This window comes from Dermacentor albipictus, unplaced genomic scaffold (assembly GCF_038994185.2).
Source record: "Dermacentor albipictus isolate Rhodes 1998 colony unplaced genomic scaffold, USDA_Dalb.pri_finalv2 scaffold_13, whole genome shotgun sequence".
Taxonomy (NCBI): Eukaryota; Metazoa; Arthropoda; class Arachnida; order Ixodida; family Ixodidae; genus Dermacentor; species Dermacentor albipictus.
This window is the reverse complement of record NW_027225567.1, coordinates 9343070-9369727: the sequence shown is the minus strand read 5'-3', so window position 1 is coordinate 9369727 and position 26658 is coordinate 9343070. Positions and strand designations below refer to the sequence as shown.

At 48.4% G+C, this 26658-nt stretch overlaps 1 protein-coding gene across 2 annotated transcripts in view; it reads left to right on the top strand.

The window, feature by feature from the left end:
• The first annotated feature begins 1180 nt into the window (after positions 1 to 1180).
• LOC135915900 (peroxiredoxin-6-like) overlaps positions 1181 to 26658 on the top strand; it is a 223396-nt gene continuing 197918 nt past the window's right edge. For both annotated transcript variants that reach the window (XM_065449093.1, XM_070528664.1), the window contains exons 1-2: positions 1181 to 1294; positions 1537 to 1591. The gene's annotated coding sequence lies outside the window, so the exon portion shown is untranslated. The remainder of the gene's footprint in view (positions 1295 to 1536; positions 1592 to 26658) is intronic.

The following is a 26658-nucleotide window of genomic DNA, read 5'->3' as shown; positions in this document are numbered from 1 at the left end:
CAAAAATGGGCGCACAACAGGCAGCTTGAGGAAGCGTCAGCTCTGTTAGGCGGTCTTACGCCGCTAGGTGCACACAGCATCCGAGTTTACGGTGCCCACCGTCCCAGACGATGTCGGAGTGCCCGGTGCCACGCCGCAGTGCGACTCAGCCCGCAGCGGCACTCGTGGCCAGCGGCCACCCGGCTCCCAGAGCCGCGGCTTCATCATAGTCAGAAGTGGAGGCAGATGTTTACATAAGAAATTCGGACCACCCTTGTGGCTTCCGTATTCACTCGCTTCAGGCATGCCAATGCTCCGCGTGCGCTAAGCCTCGCTCTCCCCGGATGTAGACCATGTGGCTCTTGTACCGACAAATCTCATTAAAAAATCATTTGCGAAAAGGCTTAGAATGTCGAAAAGTTCAAACACACTACAGTCACCGTCGCCTCGCTCAAGAAAGCACGCCGCCGACGCTAGCGATCAAAATCCACGCTCACTGCGCGGCGAAGCCGAGTTACAGGAGACGGGAGTTATGCGAGAAAACAACATATCAGAGGACGCGTGAGAGTCGCGCATCCCCACAACTCCTGTACTGAGGGTACCACCACTGCAGAGCTACCTATGCCCATGTGCTCTTTTCTATAAAGTTTACTCTCTCACTCTCTCTGTCCGGAGTAGAAAGTACATCGCATATGCACACGTCCAAAGAATCAAGTAATTTTTACCCAAAAAACCAGGCGCACAACTGCGCCTTTCGTCGTCTTCTCTCTTGCGATTAGTGCCTGTAGTGGGCAGATGATTTCTGACGATGAGGACGCGTACTAGTGGGCATATTACTTCGCGTCAGTATTCAGAGGAGAAAAAGGAAGCCGGGACAATCGATCATTTTTTCATATTCTGCCGCCGTTTCACTTCTTTAAGAAAAAATCTAGAATCAAGATTTACACAGCTTGGTTTGAGCTTTTCAATTATAAATATCCTTTCTCTAGGAGCCTCCTCTCTTGGACAGTGCCACAGGGATATTTGCTCAACCGTGGAGGATTTTATAATTGCTACGAAGAGGTTGTCTTGAATTCTTAAACATTTTATTTTTGTTCTTTTCCTCCAGTTAGCTTTACCATTTTCAGTTTTTTAATAAAGATAGCCTAATTTCATCCAAATCTTGGCCAATCCCCCACAGTGGGTGTGCGCCATCGCTCAAGGAATACCATACCATACCATTTGGACGTCCCGACTGATTATGTCGATACTCGGGGTCTTCACTCAAACGTGGGGCTGTCCAGCTCAATTGAGGGCTGTTGGCAACGCTATCTTCGTACGTTTCTCTCGCTACCTATTCACGAAGGAATCTTCTCTCTACTGAGATCCCGTACGCATGGTACAAAATAGGGGCACGTTAAAGAAGACGTTTTATTTTCGTTTAGATTTCACTTCGACCGAACCCTTCCTCATCGATGGTGGTCGAATAAGGGTGCTTCTATTTTATACCGTGTTTTCGGTGTGACATGCATATTTAGAGCTTTTTAGATGCAAAATGTTTTACTGTGTTCTTTATAGCCCACCGCACTGGCGAAGGGGCCATGAAATTCTCCTGCTGAGCCTAAGGTCGGAGGTATGGCTTCCCTTTTATTAGTCCGCAGAACTCCACTTTATATACAGTGTCACATCCCACAATGTACTTTCGGGACGTGACAGCCCGCAATTTAATTTACGGTAGCGATAATGGTAAGTGTATATCGCTATGTGAAAGGCTGTTCGTTTGCGCTCTGTAGGACAATTTAAAAATTTGTTGCGTGGGTAACCCAGTTACGCAGTAGCGTGAATACCGATCAGGCAGACCAACAAGCGAAACATTGTGTCGGTTATGGACTAGGGGGCCGTGTTGTTTCAGTATAGTTCAAGACATATGAGCTGCTCGTAAACGGAATGTAAGATACACAGGAAGTATTCCCCCAAAATCCTGCTTGTTTGGACTGATTTTCATTTCACATTTTCATGCATGTATCATGCGACACGGTAACTCACACAAAAAAAGGCACTACAATGCATAAACAGTGAGGCAAGTAAGACATTAAACGTCTCGAATGGCATGAGCCATACAAGCCTGTGAATTATTATCCTTTGACGTTTCAGTGTCAGTCAATTAGATTCATAAAGAGATCGTACATGCGTGCATGAATATAAAGAAGCAGGTCCCATAAATCATAGCTGAAAAGGTAACGTAATAATGCAGCTCGAATTAGGCTGTATTACTGTCCCTTTAGGTTGCGTTTGTCGAGGAAGGTAATAAGTTTGCAAAATGTTATACTAGAGCATAGTTTATATACCACAATCATATACCTATGCACGGGATACGCAATCATGGCGGAACTGTGCTGCTATCATAGAGTAACATAGTAAATGACAAGAGTGGACACTCGGGCCCTTTCGCGTCCGAGATTTTGAGATTCGCTGATTCAGCCAGGTGGCAGAGCACATCAAGAAAAATGTGGCTGCGGCTGCGCCCGTGGCTAGCACCTTGACTGGCGGCATGACCCAACATTTGCGAAGCGCATTCAGGCCCCGTCGCCAGGCTCGCAGCGTCGTTGTACTGTAAAATGCGTCTGAGGATCGTTGTTTGGTTCTTCTGCCAGCATCTGACAATACTGCTTCGTCACTGTTTTATGGTAAGGCCACGGGGAGTTCTTTTGCACGCTGTTAAATGCTTATATTCTCTTTACATTTCGTTATGTTACTGTTAGCCGCATGAATGATTGATGGAGGCGGGCATGGTGGCCTTGAAGCCATAAACATCTGCTGCCCATTTCCAACGTCAAATTTCATTTTGCACTCTTTTTTTATCATGCTCAGCAATCAGTGGTGATACCAGTGATAACGGCAACGCGGCAGCATCCGAGTTGCGAGACACGTTCGAAGCAATTACGAAGTTAGAGTAGAAAATAAGACGGTTCTTTAAAAAAATGCTGCCTATGAACACATGCCGTTCGGTGCAGAGAGCATTACGTTGATTTATTCATGAAGGTTACGCGCAGCGGCTTCTGAGAAAGCATGGTGCGCCAGTTCTTCAAAAGAAATGCAGCCATTCTAAAAAGTTACACGTGCAATATTTGTAGTATGGCAATAATGCACGCTCTCACAATCTCTGTAGCAGTCTTATGTGCGCTCAAGCGTTGTTGGCGGTTTTTTATTGGGCTAAAGATATGTGTTTTCACGCTTTAATTGAGTATGGAATCCTTACCGTAGAAACTTTGTTTCTTAGCATTTGTTACACTGCTTCCTTGACCTTAGATGAGAAAAATATGCGTTATACGAAGGAACGTAGCATCTACATACAATAGCTTTGAAGCCTGCAGTATTGCTTACTTTCAGCCCCCTAGTGTATTCGCACATCCACCCTGGTTTCATCGATGCACGCTGTTGCCTGTACGGCGACGTTGCCTCGTTGAAACACATCGTCTGGGGCTGCCCGGAAGATACCCCGCCCACCGACCTCGTCTCGCCACCGCCCACCGACGAACAAAGGGAAGCAGCGACCGATAAATCTCAACACGGGTCCAAGCACGAGCTACAGACGCCATCGTGAAGCACAGCCTGGCAGCTTACGTAGCTCAGCCTCCCTTATCCCTTACCCCTTCTAATAATAAAGTTGACACTCACTCACTCACTCACTCACTCACTCACTCACTCACTCACTCACTCACTCACTCACTCACTCACTCACTCACTCACTCACTCACTCACTCACTCACTCACTCACTCACTCACTCACTCACTCACTCACTCACTCACTCACTCACTCACTCACTCACTCACTCACTCACTCACTCTCACTCACTCACTCACTCACTCACTCACTCACTCACTCACTCACTCACTCACTCACTCACTCACTCACTCACTCACTCACTCACTCACTCACTACGCCTTTCATTCTACTTATTGCAGGAATCTCCACTGTTCCTTCCTCTATATACGCTTTGCAGCCAGAGGACATCATGCATATTCAAGGGCGAATATCGAAGGGCCAGAAGACGATTGCAAGGCATCGAAGACAGAGGGTGAAGACCTCCAGCACAGTTGAAGTGCTTAATTGACTGAGATGCCAGTATCTTGCAACGGTTCAATCAGGGACTCATTGGATTACACATTAGAGATGAGGTTGTTGTTGTGTGCCCAATTATTTTTGTGTCCATTTTATTTGGCGCACAATCATTCACAGAATTTCGCTGCCTTAATTCACCCTCCTTCGTAAAAGTACAAGAAGTGTCATATTTATTCCTTCTAGAGCAATACCATTTTGAGTAAGGTAATTGCTGGCTTCTGTGTAGTTTCTTTTTTCATTCTCTAGATAGTTGCAACACGTCTTTTGAGTGTTGTTATCCTTGTGCAAAGTTTGTTGTCATCATGCCATTAATCTCCGACCTTGCCACGGACTTGGGACTGTGCCTGATCACAGATCCGACTTTCCCCACCCGCTGTGGCACGTCCACGTGCAGGGACTCTACGCCCGACCTAACTTTTGTCAACAACTCGAAACAAGCTAGTTGGGAAAACTCGGGCACCGATCTAGGCAGCGACCACTATATCATACACATAGGTATAGGTATGCCGAAACAAGAGACTAGAACCTTTCGGTGCACGGACTGGGACCTTTTTAGGAAAGTTAGAGCGAAGAGACTAGAATGGGAACCGATAGAAGCGGGCAGACAGTCCTTCCAGACCTGGATCAACCAGCTCGAAGAGGACCTCAGGGAGGCCACTAAAGAAATTAAGACCGAAGAAAACATAGAGAGCATAGACAGTAGGCTCGCGCATCTGATCGAGGCCAAACAATCCATTTTGCAAAGATGGAAAACGCAAAGACTGAACCGAAAGCTCAGGAAAAAGATAGCGTTGCTAAACAGACAGATCGAGGAGCATTCGAGAACGCTCGTGAAACAGCAGTGGGACGAAGTTTGCCACTTGGCAGACGGCAGAATCAAACATGGAGGCAGTTGGAACATCCTCAAACACCTATTGAACGAGAGCGACACTAAGTCAAACAAGAGAACAGCAATTACAAAACTGGTACATCAAGTCAGCCAGTGCACGACTCAGGAGGTAGTCATGAGACAGCTCGCGGACAAATATCTCCCGCTCGAACAACCGGGCGATAGCGACGAACGCGTAGAGTACATGGGAGGACCGTGCGAGGAAATGGACCGCGATTTCACCGAGGGTGAGGTACGGGCCGCCCTCCATGGTCTCTCTAGTAGATCGGCAGCCGGACCCGACGGTATTACCAATAAACTCTTAATGAATCTCGACGATGAGTCGATCACTTTCCTGACGGATCATTTCACCGAGTTGTGGAGAAAGGGAGACTATCCGGAGGAATGGAAGATAGCTAACACCATCCTCATACCAAAACCAGGCAAACCACTCCATCTGGATAACCTACGTGCAATATCGCTTACATCGTGCATAGGTAAAGCTATGGAACACGTTATCCTTAACAGACTCACTAGATACGTCGAGCAAAATGACATACTCCCGTATAACATGATCGGTTTCCGCCCCGGACTATCGACTCAGGACGCCATGCTCCTGATCAAACACCAGCTCATACACGTTAGCCCTGTGCACGCGAGAGCGATTCTGGGACTAGACGTCGAAAAAGCTTTTGATCGCATAGAGCACAAGGCCATCCTCGAGGTCCTGTCCGAGCTGGGGTTGGGCGAGAGGCTATACAGTGTAGTCAAGGCGTTTCTGGGCGGTAGGCAAGCGAGCCTCACGCTAGGTGAACTAAAATCAAAGGTGATGAACCTGGGAAACAGGGGCACCCCGCAAGGGGCCGTACTTTCGCCCATGCTATTTAATCTAGCAATGACCAGAGTCGCGAGGAAACTGGAGAGTATAGAAGGTATACACTTTGCAATATACGCCGATGATATAACCATATGGAGCGCCAACGGTAACGTAGGCCAAACGGAGACCAGACTGCAAGAGAGCATACACGCCGTGGAAAGCACGCTAGGCGAGATGGGACTCAACTGTTCGGCGGCAAAGTCGGAGCTTTTGGTCCTAAAACATCGACGCAGGGGTCGAAGACCCAGGGGCTACGTCCCCGGGGAGGAACCCAAGATTATGTTACGCTGTTACGACGGATCCGCGATCAGGCAGGTGGAAAATATTAAAGTTTTAGGCTTCCACATAGCAGCGGGAGGTACCAACCTGAATTCCATTCAGCACATTTCCAACAAGACGGACCAAGTCATCAGATTACTAAGGAGAATCAGCAACAGACACAGAGGCCTGGGTGAGGACAGCGCTCTAAGGCTAGTACATGCCTTCGCTCTATGTCACTTCACCTACGTGGCAGGTCTATTTAAATGGTCGCAGGCCGATGTGAACAAGCTAAACACTCTGATCAGAAAGTTAATGAAGGCTACCCTAGGTATACCCATCAGCACCTCGAACGTGAAGCTCATGAACCTAGGCGTGCACAATACGATAGAAGAGATGGCGGAAGCGCAACAGATGGCGCAGCAGGAAAGACTGACGAAAACGCGAGCGGGCAGGCTTATACTCAAAGCGATAGGGACAGACCCAAATAGATCAATGAACCCGAAGGAATCCGAGGTAGAATTGAGCGCGAAACTTAGAGACGCGATCAAAACCACCCCCCTCCCGAGAAATATGCACCCGGAACACAATGTTAGCAGGAGAAAAGCGAGAGCGAAAGCTTTGTTGAAAGAAATTGAACAGCTAGGACAACAGGCGGCCCTTGTAGACGCTGCCTGGGTCAAAGGCAAAGAGGCCTACACCGCCGTGGTGGTCGACAGCCGGGGCGAGGTACGGGACGCCATCACCATCTTCACTAAGGATTCCACGGTGGCGGAGCAAGCCGCGATTGCTCTAGCCATCAGGAACCGTAAATGGTCTTTCATCTATAGCGATTCCAAAGCAGCAATTAAGAGTTTTGACAAAGGCTATGTAGCTGGGACTGCGGCTAAAATTATCGGCAAGGTCGAAACTATCACAACTGAAATCCGATGGTTTCCTGCACATATGGGACAAGTGGACGAGACTCGGCCCAACCTCAACGAGGTGACGAACGACCTGGCACGAGGACTTGCTTGCCGTGCCGGTCAGAACCGAACCGACGCCCACTACCATTCCGGGGAGCATAAAGATCAGTTACTAACTTACAGCGACATCACTAAATATTACTACTTGGGGCGTAGGCAATTCCCTCTGCCACACGTAAAATTTAACAGGGCTCAGGCAGTGACGCTACGTTTACTTCAAACCGGGACGTACCCCACTCCGTATTTCATAAATAAAATTTACCCAGAAAGAGAAATTAGGAAAGAATGTAACGTGTGCGATGGCATCATTGACATCAGACACATGCTGGCGGGCTGTCCCGCGACTCTCGCCGAGCCCGAAGAAAAATGGATTTACTGGCACAAGTTGATAACAAGCTCTTTATATCAAGATCAGCTACGGGCTGTCCAGAGGGTCCACGATGACGCCATAAGGCTCGGCCTGGTGGTGCCGACGTGGACGCGGCCCGCCTCGGTCTGAAAAGACCGGGCTTCAGGACACCAATAAAGTTTTGTGAATGAATGAGTATACGTAACTTGCATTTCGCAGTTTCTTCCCGTTTTTATGTATCTGCCAGTTTTCTCACAGTCTTGCTGCGGTAAATTGTTGTCTGCTATTTTCGTGTTCTTGGCTGTCCATCAAGCTGATTGATACAAGAGGACCATGGCACATTTATTTATGATGCAGCTTTTGGTGGGAGTTCTTGGAAGTACAATATCACAAATGATAAAGCTCTACTTCCTCATTAAGAGTTGGCATGGTAGTTGCGCGCTAAGTTACCGCATGAAACACAACGGATATGAATTTAACTCTTCCATTACCCCGCCTATTCAAATCATTCACCGGTGATCAACGCGGTAGACCACCTTTTTCGACATGTTGGAGCCGTTTCCTATCAACTTAAGGGAATCCAGTACCTAGTACAGGCACTGAACTTTCATAATTAGTTTAAATTTTCGCGCTCCGGCGATGTGATTTCTGACGCACCTTTTTGCGAACTAATGTGTGTATGTTGTAGCGAAAGGAGGCGTGGCTGTCACCTTCTGCCATGCTCGAAAAAAAAAAGCATGCCGCTCACGATTACGCCGCACTAGAATCAAAATTGTGTAATCAAATGACTCTGAGCAAGTCAAGAATTAAATTTTATCACCGGTTTTGCCATCTGGCAGTTATCTGGCAGTTATCCGGCAGTTATCCGGTCATGCGGCTTTGCCATCCGGCAGAGACCAACGTTATCGGTCATAATAAGAAATAAAGGAAACGAGAATGAAATTATGGCCTCAGTGATTCGGCGGCGTGCGGCGGCCATCTCGGACTCTGGTTCGTTTCGCTGATTCTGCTAGGTGCGCTGAGAGCCAAATCGATAGGGAAACTATGGAGCATGTTTTATTAGAACCTGAAGACGTCTGCCCAGAGGCCGATTTAGGCACCACTGGCCTCCTTGAAGCCCTTGGGTTCAGCGAGAGCAGTGGAAAAGTAAACATGTCCGTAATAGGCATTAGTAAGAAACGATTGGAGGATTGGTAGAATAAAAGTAGGGAAACGCAAAAAACGGAGACGTACCAAAGCACAGTGCGCAATAGGGAGGAGGAGGAATGAACGTTTATTTTAAGAAACAGCGAGAAAGTGTCCTTTCTTCGCCCTAGGTGGGCGGCTCTCTCAGTCCAGAAAGCCGTTGGCTAATGCTGCAGCCCGGGCCCGGTCCACCAGACTTCGCTGATCGTCCAGGCTCTGTGCCTTTAACATTGCCTCCCACGTTTCTTCGATCGCTTGTAGCGGTTCTGAGGCATCATCATCACTGTTTTTCTCGCGGTGCGGGCACACCAACACCATGTGTGGGAGCGTGTCTGGAACGTCACAATACCGGCATAGGTATGAGAATTTGGTGGGGTGCATTCGGTGCATGATAATTCCGTGTACATACGTATTTGTTTGTAGTCTGCGGAGGGCGGTGGCTTCTTCCTTGCTTAATTTTGGATCAGGTGGAGGATATTGTCTTCTTTCCAGTCGGTAATGTTGCAATATTACGGCGTAGTTGATGGGAATGTCCTCCACCCTCGTCGCTTTCCGGAGACCATGCGGCAGGAAATCCCGGCTGGTATGCTCTCGGGCAGCAGCATGTGCTGCTTCGTTTCCTGCCAGGTGTTCGTGGCCTGGGGTCCATGCGACGTAGGTGTCGGGTAGTTCTTGGCGTCTTGTTATTTCTTTTAGAATCTTCACTGCTGCGGCAGAAATGCGGCCTTTTCGTAGGTTTCTACATGCCGTTTGCGAGTCGCTCAAGATGATTGCTGTATCTTTGCATGTGGCGATGCCGAGGACGATGGCCACTTCCTCCGCCGTTTCTGGATTTCTGGCCGGTATGGTAGCAGCGATTAGCTCCTTCCCTTGATTGTTGGTCACGGTGATTGCGTAAGCTCTTCTACCTGGGTATTTTGCCGCATCTGTATATCTCGTGTTCGGGTTCTTTGAGTATTTCTTGCTCAGCGCTCTCACTCTTGCTTGTCTTCTGTCTTTGTGGTATGTTGCATGCATGTTGCGAGGTATTGGAGCGACTGAGATAGAGTCACGAAGAAGTGGCGGCAATCGGGCTTTCGCGTCTGAGTCTGCTATGAAGTTTTCGCTGTATGCGAGCTTGCGAAGTACTGCTCTGCCTGTTTGAGTCAGCTTAAGGCGTTCCAGCTGGCTGGCTCTGTGCGCTTCGCTCATTTCTTCCCAGGTGTTATGGAGGCCAAGTTTGAGGAGTGTCGTGGTTGAGGTCGTACTGGGGAGTCCTAGTGCGCTCTTGATTGCTTTTCTGATGATGATGTTGAGTTTTTCAATTTCAGCTTTCTTGAGGAGTAGATACGGGGTGCCATATGTGATCCGGCTTATAAGGAGTGCTTGGATTAATTGGACGGTTTCTTGCTCTTTAAGTCCTCTTCTTTGGGTGGTTATACGCCGAATGAGATGGGTTACTTGTGTTAGGGTCTTTTGAAGCTTCGGAAGTGTAGCTGCCCCAGAACCGTCTTTATGTATTGTGAGGCCAAGGACGCGGAGGGAGCCAACTTGAGGGATATCGATTCCATTGAGTCTGACGTTGGGATCTGGAGCGACGTAGCCTGGTGGTCTTCCCCGGGTCCTTGCCTTGAGTATAAGTAGCTCCGATTTTTCGGGGGCGCACTGGAGACCGCATTTTGAGACGTACTGTTCTATCTGATCGATTCCCTCTTGGAGGGTAGTTTGCTGTTGGCCGGTTGTGGACGCTTTTGTCCATAACGTTATATCGTCGGCATATATTGCATGGCTTAAATCTTCGATGCCATCGAGTTGTTGTGGGAGCTTAATCAGTGCGAGATTGAACAGCAAAGGTGAAATGACTGACCCTTGTGGAGTTCCTTTGTTGGGCATTTCGAACTTGTCGCTTCGGATGTTGCCTATACCCACCGTAGCCGTGCGATCTTTGAGAAAGTCGTGTACGTATTGGTAGGTCGGGATTCCGCAGTTTGTATCTTGGAGATTTTGGAGGATTGCTTCATGCTTCACATTATCGAAGGCTCCTTTTACGTCTATTGTCAAAATAGAGAACTTTTTGTGGCGTTCTAGGTGGTCCAAGAGGTCTTCCTTGAGCTGTAGTAGTATATCTTGTGCTGAGAGGAGCTGTCGGAAGCCAAACATTGTGTCGGGCATGAGTCCCGAGTCTTCGAGGTATGTGGTGAGGCGATTGTGAACCATGTGTTCGAGCAGCTTTCCAGCGCAGGAAGTAAGGGAGATGGGCCTTAGGTTGCTGATTTGTAGTGGCTTGTTGTGTTTTGGGATCATAATTACATTTGCGTGCTTCCATTCTGCTGGGAGCACACCTTTTTCCCAGCAGTTATTCATGTAGTCGAGGAGTCCATTTAGGGCCTTGTCTGGGAGGTTTCGTAGTATCTTGTTGGTCACCTTGTCATTTCCTGGCGATGTGTTACGGGTCAATTTGGCAAGGGCGGCATGGAGTTCAGGAAGCGTGAAAGGGCTGTCGAGGGTGAGATTTGGTTCGCCTTTGTACGGTCGGGGATCGGTAACCTTGGGGGCATTGTCTCCGACAAGTTTACGCTTGATTTCTTCCAGGATTTGTTTGTCTGTTCCTGGATGGGAGTTAATGATTTTCTTGAGATCATGTCTTTGCTGGGTCTTGGTTCTGGTGGTAGCTAGAAGGGCTCGCAGTATATGCCAGGTCTTCTTCGTGCTTAGTGTGCCTTGAAGTTGGTCGCACAGTTTATGCCAATTCTGCCTGTTGAGTTGATCTCCGTATTCTTCCGCTTGCTTTGTTATGTGAGCGATCCGTCTCTGCAGTTTGCGGTTAAGTTTCATCTTTTTCCACCGCCTCAGTAGTCCCCTTCTGGCATCCCAAAGATGTAGAAGGTGAGAGTCTACGGCCGGCGTGTCCATCGTGAGTTGGATGACTTTAGTGTGCTTCTCCGCCGTCTTGACCACTTCGGTGAGCCACTCGTCAATGTTTTCGATGTTTTCTTCTATGTCATGTTCTCGGAAGGCCTTCCAATCCGTCAGCTTCGCCGTTCCTGTTCTACTCGGCTTCTTATGGTGCAGGATTTCAAGCTGAAGGATGTGGTGGTCGCTGCCGAGATTTTCTTCCAGTCGGGTCCATTCCGCCTTGGATATTCCTACTGTAAAGGTGAGGTCGGGATTTGTATCCCTGGACACACTGTTGCCTATTCGAGTCGGTAGTTTAGGATCATTCCAGAGGGTGAGGTGATTTTGTTGCGCCGAATCGTGCACTCGCGCTCCTTTCTTGGTAGTGTGCTGGTAACCCCATGCTGCGTGGGGGGCATTAAAATCCCCCATTATTACGAGTTTATGTCCTTTAGATAGTTTTCTGGCTTGCATGATGATGTTTACAAAGTCGGATAACGGATCCCTGGGTGGGCTATATATGCATAGTACGAATAGTCTTTGGTGTGTCTTCTTCTCAGGTAGCACTTCCACTAGGGTGTGTTCCACGGTTGTTCCCTGAATTGCGTGATCCTGCGTGGTGAGATTTTTCTTCGTCAGGATGGCTGTTCTCTGAGATCCGGTGTGTGTATCATATCCCTGTATGCGCAGATTGGTGTAATAAGTTTCTTGGATAGCGATGATATCTGGTTGTTCCAGTTTGGTCAGTTCTTGGAGGTTTGTTCTTTTGGTTCGAATAGAGCGACAGTTCCATTGCCACAGCTTCATTGGGAGTTGTGGTAATCTCTTCTTAGTATTACTCGCCATCTTGTTCGATATCGTTCTCTTCGCCCCGGGCCATGGATTCCGGTCTGGCTGCATTGTGGAGGTCTTTACGCGCTTTCTTGCGAGCCGTGTCGGTGTTGTTGAGTAGCTTTTCTACTGTGGCTTTCGTTACGTGGTTCTGCTTGGCATAGGACATGAAGTTGCTGAGGTCTTGGAGGGTAGCATGGATAGGGGCCAGCTGAGCGGTGATGTGTTCCAGGAGCTGTTGTGTTATCTCCTTGGCAAAAGTGGCCATGGCCTCCTGTATCTGCTTCCTTACCTCCATTGTTACGATTTCCTTGATTCTTTCTTCCGTAAGGGGCGGTGGGATGTTTGGCATTCCTTGAGGTTTCGAGGCTTGATTGGCGGTGTTTTGTTCTTTGCACCTTTGTATGAGCTTGTCAATGAGGACTTGCTGATTTTGGAGTTGTGCTCGCAGGTCTCGTTCGGTTTCCGTGGGTTCTTGTGCTCGTGTGTTTCCTCCTGCAGCGTCTGCATACGTGACTCGCTTTTGTGGGTTGCGTGTACGGGATCCAGATCGTGATCTTGACCGGGGTCCATCGTTTGCTTGACCACTTGATGATTTGGAGTCACTTCTGGATCTGCGTGGACTCCGTAGTGAGGTACTGCTCGATTCGGATAGTGCCGGAAAGTCTGAGTCTGAATTTGAGTTCCATCTGCGTTGCTGCTCTTGGATCTTGTTTTCCCATTGCAGTCTGATCTTGTACGGTGGTGGATTTGGCTTCAGTTTATGTCGGCACCCCTTCCCTGCTGTCTCATGGGGTTGTTGACAGATCTTACAGCTGGGTTGGCAGTCATGTTCTTCCGGTTGATTTTCCATCCCGCACATGTAGCAGAAGTTGATAAGTGGTTTCGGGCAGATATCCTGCCGGTGCCCTAGTTCTCCGCAGGTTCTGCAGTACTGCACAGATTTCCTGTATGGTTTGCAGCGGTAGTCACAGCATTTATATATGATGTTGTATGGGACGTGCGGTCCGTCGAAGTAGATGAGTGCTGTTGACGATCTTCCCAGCATGCGTGCTGCGAGAACCGTGTATCTTGCGGATACTCGTAGTCCTTGTAGTAGTTCTTCTTCGCTCGTGCCTGGCGGGATGTTGTAGATTACGCCTTTGCTGATGCCCTCTGGGGTCCTGACATGTGCTTTGACTTCGTAAATGGACCCTCCAAGCTGGATGCTGGTGATCTTGAGGAGCATGTCGTACGCTATGTCTTTGTTTGGTGTACTTGCGATGATTATATTCTCGGCATGTTGCACTTGAATCCGGATGTTGTCGTAGAAGTCTTTCTGGGACAACTTGCTAGCTCGGCCGATGGCATGTGTCACTGCCACCAATGTCCATTTGGAGAGTTGTAATCCCGCCTTAGGTCTGTAGATTATCTTCGTGTCGTCCACTGGCAAAGGCGGAAGTCTCGGTTTTCTATAATGTGGCATGTTTCCCGCAATAGGTGTTGTTGGTCCCGCTTGCTGCGTTCGTAGTTGGTCTGCTTCCTCGGCTGTGGGTTTTGTATGCACCTGGGTCTTCTTGCCTCTCCTCTCCCATGTGTGCCATTTTTCCTGGATGTTTATCGCCTTTCCGCTGTTCACGTCATACGTCCACCCCGCTTCCAGTTGTTGCTGCCCTTGTATCGTCTCCACCTGCATTTCAGTGCTGTTGTTTTCCTGGCTCAGTTCTCGTGCACTTGCTGCGTCGGATGCGTCAGTCATTGGTACACAGCAGCAGCGCCGAGTCGCTCTCGAAGAGAGCGAGCGGCGGCTCACGAGCGCTCACGAGCCACGGGATACGCTCCGCGGGTCACGGGTCACGCGCGTTCGGCTGGCCGCTTGCCCTTGTAGGGTTAGCTCCGTTAGCGTGGCGTGAAACCTTCAAACGGCAAAAAATGACGAGAATTCCACGTACCGCTCATAAACTTGATATCCTCCGGTACCGCTTCCCGTGCCGCTTCCGTCGATGCCACAGTGTCGATGAATAAAAGCAGGTGTCCGGAAAATTGCCGAAAAATGCAGGAGCCCATGCGAAGTGCGTCAGCACTGCTTGGCCCCCTAGCGGGCTTTTCTGCGCAATAGGGGATCAGAAAATTTGGCTGTGGGAGTTCATATTGTTTTTTTATTGATTAACCTAGGTAGGACATTAGGCAGTATAGTAGCAAGAGCTTGGTGGCGCAACCCACCGCCCCGTTCCGAAGTGGACGCTCATAATATCCATCCATCCACCCGACCGCAAAATTAAATTATTAAATTATGGGATTTAACGTGCCAAAACCACTTTCTGATTATGAGGCACGCCGTAGTGGAGGACTCCGGAAATTTCGACCACCTGGGGTTCTTTAACGTGCACCTAAATTCAAGTACACGGGCGGTTTCGCATTTCACCCCCATCGAAATGCGGCCGCCGTGGCTGGGGTTCGATGCCGCGACCTCGTGCTCAGCAGCCCAATACCATAGCCACTGAGCAACCATGGCGGGTCATCCGACCACAGGTGCCTACGAGAGTGTCCACTCTTTACGTACACTATATTACTGTATGCTGCTATGTCGTCTGCGTGTAACCATTTAAACTTTAAAAAATCTTTCTACATGGTGGCTTCCCATGCCACCATTGCAGAGGCTGCGATCATATTGAAAGATGGAGCTTTGCACGGTGGCTCTAATCGCTCAGTCAGCCTGTAAGGAAAGCCAGACCGACACCAAATTATGATATGCAGAATTGCGCCGCCAGCTTGCAATGTCGTAACTGAGTGCTGCAGAGCCACGTCTCGCTTGATCTAAGGCATCAATCTATGATTTGGTATACTTCTAGTGAGAAAGAAAGAGACTATACAAACGGAAGACTCATTGTGCCCAAGCATATGCCTCCTCAGCTCCTATCTAAACATCACGTGCATGCCTTGTATTCGTCATTGATCTTGTTTTTCTTGTTCTTCTATTCCTCAATCCAACTGGTGCAAGTCACGTAGAGAAACTCAGACATTCGATTCCCCGACTACGTCATTTCTAAGCGCCCTAATCTAAATACAATAATATTGAACAAAGAAGGAACTTTTAGGCATTAGGAGACCATCAATGAAGATTGCGGCTCCTCATAGATGAAGTCACGGGTTATTAAGTCAGCTGGACCGGGCTTTTCCATGGGTGCGCAAATGGCGTGTAACGTGCCACATTCGAATATAAATATTGAACATAGTTGCTGCACCTGTTTCTCGCTTTATTTGCTCCTTGATCTGCTGTGCACTCTTTTTCAAAGCACTGACAAATGAAAGTGTTCATTTTGCCAACGAAAAACGCTATGCGCTCAGCGACAGCTTCTGTCCGGAAGAAAAAGTAGGAGTTATTTCCGTTACTAGCGCTTTCGAGATGCCGAAGTTAGGTTCTTATCGATATTGGAGCATTTTTCCTGAGAAGAGGGAATCAGAATTGGGAATAATAACTTTGGCGATTTTTGTCCTTCAAGCCACTGATTTCTTTGAAATCAGCAGGCTAACGGTTTATAGCATTATTGCGGTTATCATTCTTTTAGAACTTCACCCAGTTTGCCGCATGTTTGCCTGTCTGTTTGTCTGTATCTAACTTCTTTCAAATCAACTTGTGTCTGTGGGCAGTCCATGGCCGAATGGGTCGAGCATATTACGGCTTCATTGAGGGAACCTGAATCGAAACCAACCGTGGAACCGACTTGGGTCACAGCGTATGTGGCGCTGGGTATCTGCTGCCACCTCTCCAACGAATCTATGTAATGGCTTCTTGAGTTACTGGATATGGGCCACTGGGTTATCTGTCACTCTTCAATGCACGTCTTTCACGCCAACTGCGCCACTCTTCAATGCAGCTCTTTCACACCAACTTCGTTCGTTCACTGGGTACACGCCACTAAGCATCCGCTCTTCAATTAAACTCTTTCACGACAACTTTCGTTAATCGGTATGTGCCACTCGGTATGTCGCTAGAATAGCAGCTTGGGCTTGTTGTCGTCTTCTCGTCTGCATCGTCGTCTCTTGTTTGTCTTGTCGTCTTCTCGTCGTCTCTCGTTTACATTTTGCGCTGTTAACACCAGGACTCGGCGTGTGTCGTTCTTCAGTGAACAACTTTGACGTTAACTTCGGTCACTAGGCATGTGCCACTCTTGAATGACAAAAACAAATTTTTTAATGTTGATCCGGTGCTGGGCGGAATCGAACCCGTATCAGAAATATATATATATATATATATATATATATATATATATATATATATATATATATATATATATATATATATATATATATTCACATACGCGCGACTTTGCGCTTCCGCCTCTGGATGGCGCAAGGTGTCTAGAGGGAACCGCGAGATAGGAGCCCGGCTGCAGCACTCGCTTCATATATGACGCCTTTCGGCGGTGGCAATATGATAAGTAGCTTCGTTCCTTCAATGCTAACCGCATGACTGTCAATATTTATCTTGAGATCGTTCTGCCGAAATTTTGTTTTGCGGATATAGCCAAATCGTTGTTATGGCACGTAAAACCCCAGAATTAAAGTTCTAAAAAAGTCGATGTTGTTCTTCATTTGAGAAAAATTCATTGCTTTTAAGAACGAGTCCTGGTTGTTTTGATACCTGTGACGGGCGCTGATGCTTCTACATAAGTATACCAAGCAAAAAAAGGGAAAAAAATCACTTACTAGAATTTCATCAGGTTCATAGCATCCCAGCAGCATGATTTCGCTGTGTTCAGTTTACGGACCTGTACGTACCTGTTAAGTAAAGACAAAATTTGGAGCCAGTTAATTCCGCGTTGAGATAAAGAGGCAGGCGTATCTTTGCGGGTCATGTGAAATGCCCAGCTACCTGTTAGGGTAATAGGAACGGTGCCTAGGGAAAAGTCTGCGAGTGCAATAACCTCCTAGCACTCTTATACACTATATATATTCTGGCAGAAAATCCATCCCCAAGATGACGTCATTGCAACAGTCGGGGAGAATGACAGAAGTGGCAACGAAACTGGAATTACCGATGTGGATTCGGGCGATGCATGCTCCCGTTGGTGTCATCTCATTGGTGTCACACCCGGCACTTCTTATGTGGGGCCCTGTTCACGGTGTCTTCACTTTCCTAATGCGGTCGGCCAGCTTTTGCTGCATAATCGAGAGGTCTACGCCATTGTCAACAAGTGCGGTGACGTGATATCCATCCACCAGAGTGCTGAAATCGCTGTCATAAACTTTCCTGAACGCATGGTACCGTTTTCTGCCTGACTATATACCGACACCATGAATGACGGGCAACATGAGGGTTTGCGATTCGACGGTGTGACCACTCAGCAGTGATCCTGGCTTCTTGTATCTGTACCATGCAAGAAGCCCTACCACGGGGATGTGATCGTGGAGGAAATCGTTGCACTATTGCTCACGCAAGGCGTTTCCATTGCTGGAGGCTTACTTGACATGACTCGTAGGCTTGCGGAAGTCCTAACGAATTCCAGCAACGAACGCCGTCACATCCAGAAGGGTACTACAATTGCCTACTCAGGCGACATCACCGAAGTAGAGGATTGTTTCGCTGTACAAGAAACGACCGTCCCGCCCTTGACACCTTTGTCTGTCGACGTCAGCTCCACTCTGTCGCCTTCAGAGCACAACTCCTATTGGAGGTTATACACCAGTTCGAAGATTGCTTTTCCAGTACGTCAAAGATCAAACAATCACCACTGACCAAGCACCGTATCACCACGTATGATACTATGCGGCCGATTTGACAAAATTCCTACCGTGTAGCTCCAAAGGAACGGGAAGAAATTCAAAAGCAAGTGAAGATGATGCTCAAGGATGACGTGATATAGCCTTCGAAAAGTCCCTGGGCGTCACCCGTGGTCTTAGTCAAAAAGAAAGATGGCAATTTGCGATTATGCATCAATTACCGCAAATTAAACCAGGTCACGAAGAAAGACGCCTACGAGGTGCCACGCATCGATGATTCGCTGGACAGGCTGCGGCATGCACGTTATTTTCCATGAATGGACCCACGAAGCGGGTATTGGCAGATCGAGGTCGATGAGAAAGATCGTGAGAAAACTGCCTTTTTGACCCCCGACGGTCTTTATGAATTGAAGGTCCTTCCTTTCGGTTTGTGCTCAGCGCCTGCCACTTTTCAGCCTCTAGTGGACACCGTACTATCAGGCCTGAAGTGGGAAGCGTGCTTGGTCTATCTAGACGGCGTCATAGTTTTCTCAGCTACATTTCAGGAGCACCTAAGCCGGTTACTCACTGTTCTGCAAGCTGTACGCTGAGCTGGCCTGACGTTAAAGCCCGAGAAATGTCATTTCGGTTTCAGTGAACTGGGCTTCTTTGTCCACGTCGTCAGTCACGTGGGTGTAGGACCTGACCCAGACAAAATAGACGCTGCGGCAACATTCCCCACACCGTCCGACGAAAAGGCAGTGAGGCACTTCTTGGGTCTGTGCGCCTATTACAGACGCTTTATTGCGAAGTTTTCATGTATTGCTGTGCCGTTAACATGCCTGACAAAAGACGATGTTCCCTTTCTGTGAGAGAAAAATGAGCAAGTAGCATTTAGCGAACTACTCCAACGCCTGCAAACGCCTCCGGTTCTTGTGCGCTTCGACCAGGATGCCCCTACAGCACTTCACACTGGTGCGAGCAATGGTGCTCTGGGTACTGTACTGGTGTAGTGGCAAGACGGCTCCGAAAAAGTAATCGCCTACGCTAGCCGAACTCTCTCTCGTACGGAGGAAAACTACTCGACTACCGAGAAGGAATGCCTCGCCGTTGTGTGGGCGGTTATCAAATTTCGCCCGTATTTGTACGGCTGTTTATTCAAGGTTGTCCGCGATCATCATTGTCTTTGTTGGCTAACTTGAAAGAACCATCTGGCCATCTGGCGTGCCGAAATCTTAGGCTTCAGGACTCCCACATGACCATAATTTAAGAATCACGGAAGAGGCACACAGATTCCGACTGCCTCTCGCGGTTAACCGTTGATTCCGCAGGTATCGATGACGTGGACGTGGACTGTATTTTTGGGCATTGTCGACGCACTCACCATTTCACGGAGCAGCGCCATGACACAGAGCTGCTCCCACTCATTAATTTCTTGGAAGGCCGGAGTAAAGACGTTCTGCCACCCTATGGCAAGGGACTGCCGTCGTTTTGTCTCCGGAACGATGTTCTCTATAAGAACTTTTGTGCCAGTGGCAGCACATACCTCCTTGTCGTACCGGCATCAGTTCGGAAGGAAATACTAAAAGCATGCCACGATGAAACGACCACAAGTCATCTAGGCTACACGAGGACATTGTCCCAACTTCTATGCAAGTACTACCGGTCAAAACTACCCGCTGCTGTAAAAGACCACGTACAAACATGTGCCGACTACCAAAGGCGCAAGGTACTTCCCGGCCGACCTGCCGGTATCTTACATCCGGTCGAGGTACCAGGCCAGCTATTCGTCCAAGTTGGAATTAATTTCCTGGGCCTATTTCCAACTTCTACAGCTGCCAACAAATGGACCATTGTGGCTACCGATAACATGACGCACTACGTGTAGACGAAAGATACACAGCGGGGCTCAGCAACCGAAGCAGCTCATTTTTTCATCGAAAACGTCGCCGTTAGGCACAGCGCCCCAATAGCAGTTATCACAGACAGGGGAACTGCTTTCACTGCCCAACTCCTTGACTCGGTTATCGGACTCAGTGATACAAGCCACCGGGAAACAACTGCACACCATCCCCATAGGAACAGACTAACCGAGCGTCTTAATAAGACCTTCGCAGACATGCTATGCATGTATGTCGACGTGGGAAATCAGAGCTGGGATCAGATTTTGCCTTACATAACCTTCACGTACAATACCACTCTACAAGAAACTACAGAAATGACACCATTCAGCTTGGTCCATGGTCGCGAAGCAACAATAATGCGGTAGGTCATGCTGCCGCACGAGTTTGAAAGCACAACTACTCACGTTGAACAAATTTACTCAGCACGCCGAAGAAGCCAGACAGCTTGCCCGCGTACGTATTTTCATCCAGTAAGACCAAGGTGCAAAACGATACGATTTTCGACACAGGTCCGTTTTCTACACTCCCGGTGACAAAGTATGGGTCTGGATATCCATACGCCGTCGTGCACTTTCCGACAAACTCCTAAGACGGTACTTTAGGCCATACAGAGTGATCCGCCGCCTAAGCAACGTGAATTACGAGGTCGTTCCTGGCAGTGACAATAGGTCCAGTCACCGCAAGCACTTACCTGAAGTGATGCGTGCGGTACGGGTGAAGTCATACCTGTCGAAATAACTTTTGCTTTTTTGTTTTTCTTTTGTGCGTGTGTTACTCTGTGCCGTTGTACACTGCCCTCATACGCTTAAATTGCACATCGGGACGATGCTTCCTTGGGAGGGACGCAAATGCCGCGCCTGTACTCCGATACAGAAGAGGACCACGCGAGTATGCATGAGCGTTTTTATCAAGGCTCAGTGAAGAAGAAGTCGCGGTTGCGCTCATTATTAAAAAGGCGACCTGCCATTGTGCCTCGTGCATAGGGCAATAGGACCCGTTTTTGACGTTGCGACAATATGTAGCATATTCCCTTCATCTTTCTTTATTTCACTGGTAAACGATTACTGAAAATACTCATGCTGCATATTTCGAAGTATATTCGAAGCACCTAACCATGGTAAATTTTTTGTTTATGTTTTTCAATTGGTAAGACACTAGCAGAAAATAAAAACCCACTTGAGGAGCGATAATGTCTCATAGCTGTATTCTCAATCTCAGAAGGATAAAGCGATGAGATAGGAAATTTCTGGTTAGAGGGGGGAGGGGGGAGGTTGATTTGGCTCATGCAAGGCCAGATAATTTCGAAATCTCATTGTGATGCCTCTGTCCTGCACTGTAATGGAATATTCCGATGGTGATGACCTCTTCTGGCACCGTCGAGAACATATAGATACCAATACCAATGCGCCACTTTTCGGAGTTTTTATTTCTGTTTACTTCAACTGATTTCTACCAGCTTCTGTCTTCTTCATGGGTCACATTTACAGGACTCGATGCATCAAAATGCCGATTTACGTTTACTTTTATGAATCGAGACGCTTGGAGTCACCATCCACGTTTAGATGGCTGCGACACAAACGCAGCGAGGCGTCCGTCGCAGTGATCACGCGTACTGCGCGTACCGATGTCGTCGACGAGAGTACCACCGTACGGTGTTGCAGTTGGGACCGCGTCGACCTCGCCTAGGCCAATAGGGGGCATGGATGATGAGAGCAACATAGCAGCCACGAGTGAGTGCACGCTGGGAAGCGGGCATGTTTTTTTTTTGCAAGCGTGCGGTTTCGCATGGTTTGAGACTAGTTGAGTGTTCAAAACTAATAGACATCGGCAAGTCTCAAGGGCTACAACACCGATAAGCGGGGTGACCAAAGCTCTACAATTCCTATTAGGCCGAGAGCGGGCAATCATGAGCAGACGACAATCGGATTTTTTACAGGCGGAGCTGTTTAAGCTTTTAATTCAACAACTTAGCAAAACCTAGCATAGCCTCCCAAAACCTAGAAAGAACTTAGCCGCGCCTAGTGGCGTAGCTAGGCGCTAGGTAGCTAGGTCGTCTGGCACCCGGGGCCCACAGGTCTTTTGTCACCCCCCCGGGTGTACTCGAGGAAGGCGGCGACGATATCGACAATTTCCGGGTTTCAGCACCAATACAGCCGCCTTGGACACCGCGCTCGTCCCCCGGGTCCCCCTCTCCTTCGCTTTCTTTCCCAGAGCTCGCCAATGCAGCAGGTATTGGCGGCGAGGAGTTACGGAGTCGCCATCTATAGGAAGCGCCTCGCTGGCGTAGTATGAGGGATCACGCGGCGCGCTCCTCATAGGTTTTGCTGTCAGCGCTCACTGAAAACACCACGCAGGAGCTCTCCTAGAAATTTCTGTAAGTACTTTCGAAACGAGAGAATTTTTTACTGTCTAAATAATAATCTTGGGCAAAGTGAAAGCACAGAATCGTTTACAGACGCTATCTCTTTACCGAATACGTACAGTGAACGCCACTGTGCGCGGTCGCCGCGATTTAGTCTCCCGAACCGGCTTCTTGCGTGAAAGGTAGGCAAACGCCGAGACCAAACTATGTGAAATATGTTCTTATAGTGTTTGCATATCTAAATAGAGCGTAATAGAATGAAGGCTCAATGCAGCGATCGCACAGCTTCGCAGCGACCGACTGCGCGCGTCTGCATGCTTGTCCGCGCACTGTTTCGCTTTCGTCGCGTGCGCAGTCGATCGTGAGCCATGAGCTTTAGGCCGCAGAATATGAGCATTTGACAGTATACAAGCAACCAATGTTGCGTGGGCGCTATCAGAGCTGTTCAAAAATAATTTAATTGTAGAGACTTCGACGCCTACGGGGACTGATGTGCCGGACGTCGCGACGATTCAATCTTCTTTTTTTTCTAAATTCTTGGACGTTTCAATATTATTTTTCGAGTTGCGTCGCACTATATGTTTATCGGTGTTCTCAGCGTGCGATTTCCCGCTGCTTCTTTTTTTTGTAATCCAGTGCATTAATTCATAACACAAACATGACCATATGCCATGCGTTTTTTTTTGTTCTTCTTACCGCTCCCTATCCACTTCAGTGAACTTGCCAGTATATTTAGCATCGACATGTTCATAGACCAAACTGTCATGACATTAGTCGGGCAGCGGACTCGGGCGAGCGTCTCAGTGCGCGTTGTTCGAACATTGCAGACCCGGCGCCGAAGAAGAAATCTTCCTCGCGTCTGTGCTTGCTGCATACCCGAGTTGTAGCCGATGACTGTTTGCCGGTTTTGTTTCGCGAGCCAAGCTTCACCCAGCTTCTTGTCCTGCGGCTACGTATGAATAAGGCTGATACCGGGCCAGTGGCGTAGCAACAGGGGGGCCGGGGGGCCGTGGGCCCCGGGTGCACGGGGCCAGTAGAGGGGGGGGGGGGGAGGGGGTCATATACGTCTGAAGACACCCGAAAATTGTCGATATCCTCGCCTTCCTCCAATACAAACGGGGGGGGGGGGGGTGACAGAAGAGCTAAGGGCCCCGGGTGCCAGACGACCTAGCTACGCCACTGTACCGGGCTCCGTTGCGTACGTCCGGCACTGCGGCACCGAGCAGCAGCCTACCATGTTGCGCACCTTCAAAGGCAGCCACTACCTATTCTAGTGCTTTCAATTGTTGTAAAGGAGACACTCGAAGCGGGAAAATCCCGTCAATAAATGAGGACCGCAGCGTACGAGGGAACTTAAACTTTCTTTTTCAGCTCGCTTCGGCGCTCCCGAAGCAGCCGATGCGGCCGCTATGTCCACGTGATCCCTAATAGCACGTCACGCCGACGGTGGCGCCAGCTTTGCCAGTGGTGGAGCTATACCGTAGTGGAGCTCGAAGCCAATATACGCTGTTTTTTTTCTGCGCCAAATAACACAGTGTGCTGCACTGATAACTTGTGATAAGCGCATGTGCACATCTTCTGTCAGACTGTAAGGCTTGGCAACCAATAAAAATGCGGCATCGTGGCAAATACGGCTCACGTCACAAGTAAAAAAAAAGAATTTACAAAGTTTTAATTACCAATTTTAGCGGCAACATTGCATTTGCAAAATTGAAGGCCGACATTCATATCTTGCCCAAGAACAACTTCACAAAAATCGTCGTAGGTACTATGGCCCGCAGTATTTTGGCTGTGGGCAGCCCTGAACGAAAACGAAAATTAAATTATGTCTCAGTGGCGCTGATCTCCCCACCATATTAGAAAAACGGAAAACGCCACCTGCCTCCCTGCTGCGCGGGCGCCAATGTTATGACGATTACGAGTTCTCTTTATTGTGATCAATAAAGTCTTGTTTTTATTTGCTGCTATACGGACAAACGTGATTATCCTAGCGGCGGTACCAGCAAAAGATTGGGAACAGAATAGAGCACGCTTCGCGTCGATTCTTGGCGTCACCATAAAAAAAAAAAAGGACCTTGATGAAGCCCGTGCCAGCGAAACCTGTTGGTCTGCACTCGCAATGGAGAGGGTTGAGGGATCAACCTCATTGGTCAGCTATTTCATATTTCTTTCGCTACTGCCATACTAGGCGCCACCCGCAGTGCCAAAGTACTGTAGGTTGTTGCACCCAAAACGATCTTGTTTAAGAAGTTATTGTTGAGTTAATAATATGACTGAATCCTCAATTCTGGAATTGAAGTACTTCCTCTATAAGCACTAATTAGGGGAATATTAAGGATTTGGTTATTACTTACCTGACATATTTTCCACGCTACCGAGTTTTTAGTAATCACAGACACATAACTTCATAGAATATCCGGAAATATCCTTACAAAATTCACGTTTTTTTTTAATTCTGTGCAGCTGACACAGACATTGTACTTGACATGAAGTCACACAATAACAACAGTTTTCTTAAACTTTCGAGGGTAAGAAGGAAAGCGTGAAACATAACGGCAGGTTTCGCAGCGGCTTCTCGGAGTGAGCGGGAGAGGGGAAGTAAAACCGAGCTGAACATCGCGCCGCCAGCGACTATATACAACCTGTCGAGTCATACGCCGCCGAACTCTTCGGCCGCACCGAGTCTGAAGACGATCCAGAGAATCCCATTCGCGACGTTTGACGGCCGCACTTATGCAACGTCGCTCTCAGCGAACGCTTCGCCGTAAACGAGAGCGCCGGGCGCGCTGGTGGAACGCCCTCTTACTGCTGTCTGTTCGCCTTCGCTGCGCGTTCTGAACGGAAGAGGGGCCCAAGAGCCTCAACGCCTTACTATATGTTTAGCGACTCCTGCTGCCAGCATGAACGCACGGCACACCCCACATGAAACATTCCGCTAAGGCGAATAGTTTAGCGACCATATTGGGAATTAAATTTCTGAGCCCGCACATTCGTGCAATTATTTCATGGGGTGTTGATAGAGCTGCAGCCGACAATTCTGCGGCGCAACGCATCGGGTACATGAGCTGGGGCTACTGGATACCGGAGCATTCTTTGCCATTTGCGCCCAGTCAAGCCGGCGGAAAAAGGGGTGTCTTCAGGCGTATGACACCCCCCCCCCCCCCTCCCTCTGGCCCCTGCACCCGGGGCCCACTACCCCACCCCCCCCCCTATTGCTACGCCACTGGCCGCGCCTACCATAACCTCGCAAAACCTAGAAACGACTTAGCCAAGCCTATCAACAACTTAGCAACGCCTAACATAACCGCACAAAACCTAGAAACAACTTAGCCAAGCCTATCAACAACTTAGAAAAGCCTAACATAACCGCACAAAAACCACAAACTTAGGCTAGCCACGTAAAAGCTACGTGATCACAAGCTCTGCTTTTGACTCCAGCCTTGCACCACTAGTGCAAGCTGCGTACGTTTTGCGGAACTGTGTAGTTCTTATCGAAACTCTAAAGCAGATTTTCGCTTACTTCAGCCTTTTTGTTGAACTGCATAAAAACTATACACAGTAACAGTAGGAAGAAGCGCACTGATTTAAACGTCCTACTTCATTGATGTCATCTATTAGCCAATAGCCGCCGCGTATGAGAGTCTGATTTATTACCAAATAAAGCAGCCCTAAAAGGGGAGGAGAAGGCTTCTGTTGAAAAGAGAGCGTTTCAGGAAAAAGGTGACTTCGAGCTCCACTTGCGAGCTCCATGCACCGCGCAAGACAGTAAAATTGGACTGACATTGAAAAGTGATAAGCCGAATTGCTGCGGCTTGACGGCACTCCCTATCCTGTGGTATTATAATGTTCACATTACGTCTGGTAACATAGAATGCCTGTCTAGTTTCCGTGGCTATTTCTATAACTTCTCTATAAGTTCCGTCCACATGACACACTACTAATTCGCAAAATATTTCAAATTGGTGGTGTAATGTGGCTTTATAACCATTCTGTTTGTTACGGTCACCCCACTTTTCTATAGTGGGCCTTGCTCAATTTTATCACAAGACAACCTGCCCAACAAAAAATAAGGTCAGCCATCTTTCTTCCCATATGGGCGCCGCCCAGCCGTGAAACAATCACAATGACAATAGCAACAACAACATTAAAATTAAGCTTTGGGAATATACGATGTGGTTTTAGGACGCTGTTGTGTTTTGTTTCAAAGTCACGCTCTGAACAATTGGAAAGCCGCGATCGATCGGTCGAGTAAATGGCTGTTGGCGTTCAGGGAGCCGTGACGACATTATGAGGTGGCGTGCGATTGGTCAATTCCTTCCAACGACTAATCGAACGTGGCTCAAGAAAGTACAGCCACCACTCTGCAAGTTTCCCTCCCAAGCGTGAAGTCCTGTTCACGGTGAGACCGCTTCTTGGCTGGCG